This window comes from Pelophylax lessonae (genome assembly GCF_965119305.1).
Source record: "Pelophylax lessonae genome assembly, chromosome: 2".
In the NCBI taxonomy this organism is placed as follows: Eukaryota; Metazoa; Chordata; class Amphibia; order Anura; family Ranidae; genus Pelophylax; species Pelophylax lessonae.
Window position 1 is genome coordinate 42,468,440 of NC_138769.1, and position 11,031 is coordinate 42,479,470.

The 11,031-nt window shown below is 44.0% G+C and overlaps 1 protein-coding gene and 1 pseudogene across 4 annotated transcripts in view; both read right to left on the reverse strand.

Annotated features, from left to right (window-relative positions):
* The window catches only part of BCL9 (BCL9 transcription coactivator), a gene marked incomplete at its 5' end in the record, with an annotated part of 467,860 nt that overhangs the window by 431,725 nt on the left and 25,104 nt on the right, over window positions 1-11,031 (reverse strand). The gene's annotated exons all lie outside the window — the stretch shown is intronic.
* Window positions 888-11,031, reverse strand: part of LOC309547941 — a 12,860-nt pseudogene continuing 2,716 nt past the window's right edge. The window contains exon 2 of the transcript in view: window positions 888-1,492. The product of the transcript in view is annotated as an uncharacterized misc_RNA (transcript). The remainder of the gene's footprint in view (window positions 1,493-11,031) is intronic.

Sequence of the window (11,031 nt, forward strand, 5' to 3'; positions counted from 1 at the left end):
TGGGTGAGGAAACCTCAGACCAGCAGATATGTATACCAAATTTTTGCTCTGGACAAGATACACAGAACATAGCTGGTGAAACACACAGTGCCCAGCGCACAATCCTAGGAGGGTTGGTGTGCCTCCTCTCCTCATTCTCTCTGCTTTCTAATAATAGCCTCTGCACAAGCTTAGAGAATAAAGTCTTAATACGAGATGGAAGCTGAACAATTCCTCTGCTGAAGATGAGCAGCGTGATGTGTTGGCAGGATATGCTGTGCAATGCCGGCTTCTGATTGGCAACTGTCCATGACTAAACAGAAACCATAATCACCTTCCTTCCTACCGCCAGAGAGTGAAGTGTCAGGACACAAGAGGGGTGCTACATTCAATCATTATTAAGGGTTCGGGGAGAAGGCACCCATATTTTGACACCTATTGGCTCCATGACACTTACTCCATGACCTTCAAACTCTTATGGAAGGACCAAAGTCTGATGAAGACCGAGACCAAAGTCTGATGAAGACCGAGACCAAAGTCTGATGAAGACGAAGACCAAAGTCTAATGAAGATGAACTTGAGGTCCAGCCAGATGCAGCAGCATGGCTCTCTTCTGAGCAGGTGCAGTCACTCCTGTGGCTATAACATAGAGCTGAAATCCCTTCTTCCACTTGTCCCAGCGCTGTGAGAGACTAGTGTGGTCTCCAGACACATCAAACGGTCCGATAGCCGGTAAATCCAGAAAGCTAGCCATCCTCGTCGCCAAAATGTAGTGTATTAACACAGACAAGCCCTACAGGTTGCTTCTTTATTCACTGCACATCAGCATGCAACTAACTTCAGCCACACCCAGCTCCCAGACATATACATAATTGTAACATTTTGCAGACAGCAACTTAACCCGTTGCTTACCATACTACAAAGACCAAGACCAAAGTCTGATGAAGACCAAAACCAAAGTCTGATGAAGACCGAGACCAAAGTCTGATGAAGACCGAGACCAAAGTCTGATGAAGACGAAGACCAAAGTCTGATGAAGACCGAGACCAAAGTCTGATGAAGACCAAGACCAAAGTCTGATGAAGACCAAGACCAAAGTCTGATGAAGACCAAGACCAAAGTCTGATGAAGACCAAGACCAAAGTCTGATGAAGACAGAGACCAAAGTCTGATGAAGACCAAGACCAAAGTCTGATGAAGACCAAGACCAAAGTCTGATGAAGACCGAGACCAAAGTCTGATGAAGACCAAGACCAAAGTCTGATGAAGACCGAGACCAAAGTCTGATGAAGACCAAGACCAAAGTCTGATGAAGACCAAGACCAAAGTCTGATGAAGACCGAGACCAAAGTCTGATGAAGACCGAGACCAAAGTCTAATGAAGACCGAGACCAAAATCTGATGAAGACCGAGACCAAAGTCTGATGAAGACCGAGACCAAAATCTGATGAAGACCAAGACCAAAGTCTGAGGAAGACCAAGACCAAAGTCTGATGAAGTCCAAGACCAAAGTCTAATGAAGACCAAGACCAAAGTCTGATGAAGTTAACCTTACCCGAGGTCTCCTTTTCCTTTAGTCACCAGAACCCTAATTTTGTGATCTAAACCTTGCATGAACAAACAGGGAGCATGGAATAAGGATGGGGAAAAAGATCACTATCCCCGAGAGATACAAAGAAGCAGCGAGGGTTTGGATAACTGGAACCCATCTGTTGATACCTACTGGGTCTATGACACCTAAAATACCTTGAAAATCTGATGGAAGGCCAAAGCCAGACAGAGCCAACCCTGCCAGAAAAATACTTTGCCATGACCCAGTAGTGCCCACATTTTGTAATCTGAATCTAGAGTAAAGTAAACACAGAATAAACAAGGAGCATGGAATGTAGATGGGGAAAAAATGTCACATCCCTCAAGAGATGCAAAGAAATAGTGAGGGTTTGGGTAGCAGGAACCCATATATTGAAATCTACTGAGTCCCTGATACTTAAAAAACCCTGAAAGTCTGATGGAAGGCCAAAGTCAGAGAGAGGCAACCCTACCTGAAGACCGCTTTGCCTTGAGCCAGTAGAATCCCTATTTTGTGATCTGAACACAGAATGGACAGGGAGCATGGAATAAAGATGGGGAAAAGATCACATCCCTCAAGAGATACAAAGAAACAGAGAGGGTTTGGGAAACAGGCACCCATACTGTGACACCTACTGGGCTTTTGACATTTAAAAGACTTTGAAAGTCTGATGGAAGGCCAAAACCAGACAGAGGCAACCCTATCAGAAGAATGCTTTGCCTTGCCCCAGTAGTGCCCACATTTTGTAATCTGAACCTTGAATGAAGTAAATACAGAATGAACAAGGAGCATGGAATGCAGATGGGAAAAAAAGATCACATCCCTCAAAAGATGCAAAAAACAGTGAGGGTTCAGGTAGAAGGAACCCATATTGACATCACTTAAAGGACCCTGAAAGTCTGATGGAAGGCCAAAGCCAGGCAAAGGCAACCTAACCTGAAGACCACTTTGCCTTGAGAAGCTAGATTTCACATTTTGTGACCTGAACCTACTTCTATGATATACAAATAGAATGAACAAGGAGTATGGGATAAAGGTGGGGAAAAATTATCACTTCCCCAAGAGATACAAAAACACAACAAGGGTAGCAGGAACTCTACCAGGTACCATGGTAGGGAATAAAATGGCGATGGTTGTATTTTTTTAAGTCACACTGTATTTGCGCTGTGGTTTTGCAAACGCAATTTATTTTTGAATAAATACACTTTAATGAATTAAAAAAAAAACACAATAGGTACGCCAATTTTTTTGCATAATGTGAAAGATGATGATACGCTGAGTATATAGATACCAAACATGTTATGCTTTAAAACTTCCACGCTCGTGGAATGACAACAAACTATGGTAGAAAAAAATCTCCATAGGTGACGCTTTACCCACTTGCTGACCAGCCGCCGCACATATACCATATATATCCCAGAGGGGAAGCCAATCAGCGGGTCCGGCAGATGCAATGTCTTCTGGCCACCCGTGATCACTCCCCATAGAGACAGAATGGAGGTCTGCCGATGTAAACAAGGCAGACTACGGTTCTGTCACAGATGAACACAGTGATCTTGTGTTCCTGCTATTTGGGAACACGGATCTCTGTGTTCATCTAGTGAGTCCATCCCCCACAAAGTTAGAAAGCACCCCGTAGGGACATAACCCTTTGATCGCCCCTGGTGTTAACCTCTTCTCTGCCAGTGGCATTAGTACAATAACAGTGCATTTTTATTAGCACTGATTACTGTAGTAAGTAATCAAAAATGTCAGTAAGAGTCGGTTCACACTGGGGCGACACAACTCTGCACGACTTGGGGACGCGACTTGTCAGTCCCGTGCAGCACGACTTCGGAGCGACTTGCAGGGACTTCACATAATGGAAGTCTATGCAAGTCGCTCCGAGGTCGTCCCGAAGTAGTACAGGACCCTTTTTCGAAGTCGGAGCGACTTGTGTCGCTCCTATTAGTCCTATTACTACTCAATGGACCGCGACCGAGCGCGACTTGTCAGGCTGACAAGTCGCCTGACAAGTCGCGCTAGTCTGAATGGGCTCTTAGGGGTCCGATCTGTCCGCTGCAATATCGCAGTCCCGCTAAAAATCGCTGATCGCTGCCATTACTAAAAAAAACAAAAAAAAAAATGCCATAAATCTGACCCCTAGTATGTAGATGCGATAACTTTTGAGCAAACCAATTAATATAAACTTATTGGGATTTTTTTTTTTTTTTACCAAAAATATGTAGCAGAATACATATTGCCTAAAATGATGAAAAAAAGTGATTTTTTTTTTTTTAATTGTTTTGTATTGGTTGTGTTTTATAGTATAAAATATTGTTTTTTTTTCAGAATTGTGACTCTTTTTTTGTTTATAGCGCACAAAATAAAAACCGCAGAGGTGATCAAATACCACCGAAAGAAAGCTCTGTTTGTGGGAAAAAAGGACATCACATTTATTTGGGTACAGCGTCGCCTGACCGCGCAATTGTCAGTTAAAGTAACGCAGTGCCGTAGCGCAAAAATTACTTATCATTACAGGGATAAAACCTCCCGGTCCAGATGTGGTTAAACGCCTTTACAGGTTACCTGTTTAGAGTTAGAGAGGAGGTCTAGTGCCAGAATTATTTCTCTCGCTCTAATGATCGCGGCGATGCCACACATGTGTGGTGCGAATACCGTTTACATATAAGTGCGCAACTTACGTATGCGTTCGCTTTTGCGCACGAGCACAGAGGGATGGGGGCGCTTTAAATTTTTTTTTTTATTATTACAGTTATTTTTTTTTTTTTTTTTTACACTGTCACTTTTATTCCTATTACATCTCTTGTAATAGAAAAAAGGTTAACAGGTCCTCTTTATACAGAGATCTGGTGTCAAATAGACCCCAAATCTCTACTTTTGAAAGCAAAAGATAACAAAAAAAAATAAAAAAAATTTGATCATTCACTTTAAAAAAAAAAAAAAAAAAGTTGCACCGGTCCTCCAAGGCCATAGATTTCAGCAATAATCCTGGTAAACCTTTTGCAAACCACAATGTATATATATGTGTATATATATATATATATATATATATATATATATATTGCGGTCGGTAAGGTAAACCACTTGCAAACCACAACGTATAAATATATATATATATATATATATGTATATATGTATATATTGCGGTCGGCAAGGTAAACCACTTGTAAACCACAATGTATATATATATATATATATATATATATATATATATATATATATATATATATGCATATGTATATATATATATATATATATATATATGTATATATATATATATATATATATATATATATATATATATATATATATATATATATATTGCGGTCGGCAAGTAGATAGAGACCCAGTGATGTTATCACTGGGTTCAAGACAAGGTATGAAATGAAAATAGAATTCCATTAACATATTGATATGGGGGGGGGGGGGGCAACATGTAAGTGGATTAAACTTCAGGTTAAAGTTATTAAGAGATCCGGTGATACAATGTAACATAACAGCTGGAATCTTACCATGCCTGAGACAGGTTCTCTTTGCTGCTTGAACTGAAATCCATTGAATGAAAAAGGCGAGCCAGGGACAGCAGGCTGGGGAGGAAAGAGCTATAATAATGGGTTCTCAACCTGTGGCCCTCCAGCTGTTGCAGAACTACAAGTCCCATCATGCCTCTGCCTTTCAGAGTCATGCTTGTAACTGTCAGCCTTGCAAAGCCTGATGGAACTTGTAGTTCGGCAACAGCTGGAGGGACAGAGGTTGAGCACCCAGATGAGCAGAAATGAGGTGGGCTCTATCTGACTTGAGCCTAGTATATGTATGTCAGATGGGGATTGTAAGCTCTTGGGGCCAGTGACTGATATGAATGTACATTATATATATATATATTGCGGGTGCTTTATAATTGCCTTTAATAAGTGAAATAAAATCCAATAAAATAAAATAAACAAGTTCACCTGCTATGGCTGTGCACATTCATGCTTCAATAATCCCCAATGTCCCGATCCCACTATGCCTTTCACCGCAGAGGTCATCGGGGGTCATTCTCAACGCATCAGAGCCCCCACGGCAAACTGCGCCTCGGAGAAGCAGCTAACAACCTGCGCACGTCAGGCCTTAAATAGATCAAATTTTGCATGCGTTAATTTTTTTTAATTTTTTGATCACTTTTATTCCTATTACAAGAAATGTAAACATCCCTTGTAATAGTAATAAGGATGACAGGTCCTCTTTATGGGGAGATCTGGGGTCAAAAAGACCCCAGATCTCTTTTTTACCTTTGAAAGCAAAAGATCAAAAAAAAAAAAAATTTTTGATCTTTCGCTTAAAAAAAAAAAAAACGTTGCTCCGGTCCTCCAAAGCCATAGAGTTCAGCCATAATCCCGGTAAACCACTTGTAAACCACAATGTATATATATATGTATTGCGGTCGCCAAGTGGATAGAGAAGCACAGAGACCCAGTGATGATATCACTGGGTACAAAACAAGGTATGTAATGGAAATAGAATGCCAATAACATATTCATATGGGGGGGGGGGGGGGCAACATGTAAATGGATTAAACTTCAGATTAAAGATATAAAGAGATCGGGTGATACAATGTAACACAAAAGCTGGAATCTTACTATGCCTGTGACGGGTTCTCTTTGCTGCATGAACTGAAATCCATTGAATGAAAGGGGTGAGCCAGGGACAGCAGGCTGGGGAGGAAAGAGCTAGAATAATGGGTGCTCAACCTGTGGCCCTCCAGCTGTTGCAGAACTACAAGTCCCATCGTGCCTCTGCCTTTCAGAGTCATGCTTGTAACTGTCAGCCTTGCAAAGCCTCATGGGACTTGTAGTTCAGCAACAGCTGGAGGGCCAGAGGTTGAGCACCCAGATGAGCGGAAATGAGGTGGGCTCTATCTGACTTGAGCCTAGTATATGTATGTCAGACAGGGATCTTAGATTGCACGCTCTTGGGGCCAGTGAATGATATGAATGCACATTATATATATATATATATATATTGTGGGCGCTTTATAATTGCCTATATTAATAAATAAAATGAAATAAAATAAACACGTTCAACCGCTCCGGCTGCGCACATTCATGCTTCATTAACCTCCATCGTTGCCTTTCACCGCAGAGGTCATCGGGGGTCATTCTCAACGCATCAGAGCCCCCACGTCAAACTGCGCCTCGGAGACGCGGCTAACAACCTGCGCACGTCAGGGCTTAAATAGATCAAATTTTGCATGCGTTAATTTTTTTTTTCATCCTCTATTTCCATTTTCTCTGAAAACAAGACAAAATAGGAGACTGACAGCGGCAGAAAACTGCAAATCCGCACAATACGCCGCGGCGGTGGCGGCACATCTCCAGAAGACGGGGGGGGGGAGCAACTGAAGTACATGAAGAGGAGCTGAGAATGCTGAGATTCCCATGAATGACGGCTCGGAGGAAGGATGAGCTAGAGTAACACAAGGCTGCATTCCTTATCTTCCTCCGAGCTAAAAATACGAACGCAGGAGAGCGAAGCTGCGGCGGCACCGGGCTTTTTCGGTGACAGGGATTTCAATTATGTGACACCCCCGGTCACTTTTACCGGGCCATCCCCTATGACTGCAGACCTCTGCGGCCCACCGGTCCTGCTGACCTTTTATAGAAGAGTCCGAGAGGGGTCAACAGTGTGCGAATAAAGGAAACCCGTACTGGGAGAATAAAGAGCCGGCCATCCCTGACCTCTCCTTTTGAAAATTCTGGTTACCAAGCTGCCATGCTGATCCGGCAGCTTCAATTTGTTCTGAACAAGTTGGCAGATCAGGAACTTTGACTTCCAGCTGAACTCCAAAGCATAAAATATTTCACCTACAAATATCCCGCAATATCCACAAAGGATGTAAATCCACTTAGTGTGCACCAACGGCCTTTGTAAACCCAGATATTGCCTTGTAAATGTAGCGGTGACATCATCACTGTGCTGTACACAGCTTGTGCAGAGAGCAGGAGGCTCCACCCACTACAGGCTGCCTGCAGAAAACGACAGGAGGGGGCGGAGACCAGACCAGTCATCCTGCACAAGGAGAGAGAGAGAGAGCTGTGGGAGGGGCCCAGCAGACCCCACCCACTACAGGCTGCCTGCAGAAAACTACAGGAAGGGGCGGAGACAAGACCAGTCACCCTGCACAAGGAGAGAGAGAGAGAGAGCAGAGCTGTGGGAGGGGCCCAGCAGACCCCACCCACTACAGGCTCCCTGCAGAAAACTACAGGAGGGGGCGGAGACAAGACCAGTATCCCCTGCACAAGGAGAGAGAAAGAGAGCAGAGCTGTGGGAGGGGCCCAGCAGACCCCACCCACAACAGGCTGCCTGCAGAAAACTACAGGCGGAGGGGGAGACGAGACCAGTCACCCTGCACAAGGAGAGAGAGAGCAGAGCTGTGGGAGGAGCCCAGCAGACCCCACCCACAACAGGCTGCCTGCAGAAAACTACAGGAGGGGGCGAAGACAAGACCAATCACCCTGCACAAGGAGAGAGAGAGAGCAGAGCTGTGGGAGGGGCCTAGCAGACCCCACCCACTACAGACTGCTTGCTGAAAACTACAGGAGGGGGCGGAGACCAGTCCAGTCACCCTGCACAAGGAGAGAGAGAGAGAGAGCAGAGCTGTGGGAGGAGCCCAGCAGACCCCACCAACTACAGGCTGCCTGCAGAAACTACAGGAGGGGGGCGGAGACAAGACCAGTCACCCTGCACAAGGAGAGAGAGAGAGAGCAGAGCTGTAGGAGGGGCCCAGCAGAGCCCACCCACTACAGGCTGCCTGCAGAAAACTACAGGAGGGGGCGGAGACAAGACCAGTCACCCTGCACAAGGAGAGAGAGAGAGAGCAGAGCTGTAGGAGGGGCCCAGCAGAGCCCACCCACTACAGGCTGCCTGCAGAAAACTACAGGAGGGGGCGGAGACAAGACCAGTCACCCTGCACAAGGGGAGAGAGCAAACACCACAATTGATCACTAGATGGGGCTAAGTACTTAGCCCCATCTAGTTGCCAAATGCAGTAATTCTTAGCACTTTACAATATAAAAGGAGACAGTCCAATTACAATACAGTTCAATACAGAAGTATTAAGAGTACCCTGTTAATGGAGCTTACAATCTAAGAACGCAAAGAACACTAAGAGGTGTATTTATAAAATAACTGCATAGCTATTTGCCCAATGAAAGTGCATGTGCATTAATTCTTTGTGAAGGGGGCAAAAAAAAAAAACCCAAAAAAACTTTATTAGGCTATTTCCTGCGCTGGACGAATGTATTTCAGAGATTTGAAATGGAAAACACTAAATTTGGCCACTAGATGGTGATGAGTATCTTGGGGATATTCCTATAGTACTTAGCCCCATCTAGTGGCCAAATGTGGTAATGCCTATTTTAAACAGATGGAAAAAACATTCGTTCAGTGTAGAAAATAGGACTTTGCAACATTTTATAGTTTTAGTACCAAACTGCATGATGAGGCAGCAACATGAGGTTCTGTGCGGCACGTTTTTGGAGAAAAATCAGGGAATTCTTTTTCCCGTTTCTCCAATTTTTTTTTGACAATGGACTGCCCTATATGCGACGCGACTCTGCACCGTCTTATAATGTAAGTCAGCGGCCTAACTACAGATCATGGGGCCCCATAGCAAAATTTTGATGCCCCCCCATCTCTGGGGCACCTGGCACTGCCAATGCACACAGGGCTTAAAAACACTGCTTTTAAGGATGTTTGGCTTTTTTTTTTTTTTCAGCCTATATTTGTCTGGTGATCTAGCCAGTAAGTCTGTTGTTTTTTAAAAGCACAAGCTCTCCAGCAGTATATATCAGTTAGAGCAATGAGACAAACCCTTTACCACTGACCGGGGTGCTTACAATTATCACACTAGAACATTATGTCTTTGTCCTTTCAGGGTTTTATTTTATTTATTTATTTTTTTAGGAGGTTTACAACCTATTTAAATCTACTAATACATCTAACACTCCACTCCATGAAGACTGACGATACAGGTGTCTGCTGTGCCTCCTGCGCTCCTTCATCCAGGGTGGGGGCACTCTAATAATGGAGGTGAGTTACTGGCCAGATCACCAGGTGAATGGGCTGCCCCAGGGCCGCAGATAGGGGGGGGGACCACCAGTCCTCCTGTAGGGGGCCCGGGCACACAGGGGGGCCCCAACAGCATGGGGCCGTCTCCCCTCCCACAGCACTGCAGGCTTCCCTGTCTTGTAAAAAAAATAACAATTTGTAAAAAAAAAAAGATAATAATAAACATCGTAATAAATAATTTAAAAAACTGTTTTATTGTAAAATAAAATAATTGTAAAAATTTTTAACATTTAAAAAAAAATTATAATTTTTTTTAAATGTAAAAAAAAATAAAAAAGGTTTCATTCACACGGGTTCTCTGTTACAGTATCTCACAAAAGTGAGTACACCCCTGACATTTTTGTAAATATTTTATTATATCTTTTCATGTGACAACACTGAAGAAATGACACTTTGCTACAATGTAAAGTAGTGAGTGTACAGCTTGTATAACAGTGTAAATTTGCTGTCCCCTCAAAATAACTCAACACACAGCCATTAATGTCTAAACCGCTGGCAACAAAAGTGAGTACATCCCTAAGTGAAAATGCCCAAATTGGGCCCAATTAGCCATTTTCCCTCCCCGGTGTCATGTCACTCGTTAGTGTTACAAGGTCTCAGGTGTGAATGGGGAGCAGGTGTGGTAAATTTGGTGTTATCACTCTCACTCTCTCATACTGGTCACTGGAAGTTCAACAAGGCCCCTCATGGCACAGAGCTCTCTGGAGAGCTGAAGATCTGAAAAAAAGAGTTGTTGCTGTACATAAAGATGGCCTAGGCCATTGATGGCAAACCTTGGCACCCCAGATGTTTTGGAACTACATTTCCCATGATGCTAAACTACACGGCAGAGTGCATGAGCATCATGGGAAATGTAGTTCCAAAACATCTGGGGTGACGAGGTTTGCCATCACTGGCCTAGGCTATAAGAAGATTGCCAAGACCCTGAGCTGCAGCATGGTGGCCAAGACCATACAGTGGTTTAAAAGAACAGGTTCCACTCAGAATAGGCCTCGCGATGGTCAACCAAAGCAGTTGAGTGCACGTGCTCAGCATCATATCCAGAGGTTGTCTTTAGGAAATAGTGAGTGAGTGTATGAGTGCTGCCAGCATTGCTGCAGAGGTTGAAGGGGTGGGGGGTCAGCCTGTCAGTGCTCAGACCATACGCCGCACACTGCATCAAATTGGTCTGCATGGCTGTCATCCCAGAAGGAAGCCTCTTCTAAAGATGATGCACAAGAAAACCCGAAAACAGTTTGCTGAAGACAAGCAGACTAAGGACATGGATTACTGGAACCATGTCCTGTGGTCTGATGAGACCAAGATAAACTTATTTGGTTCAGATGGTGTCAAGCGTGTGTGGCGGCAACCAGGTGAGGAGTACAAAGACA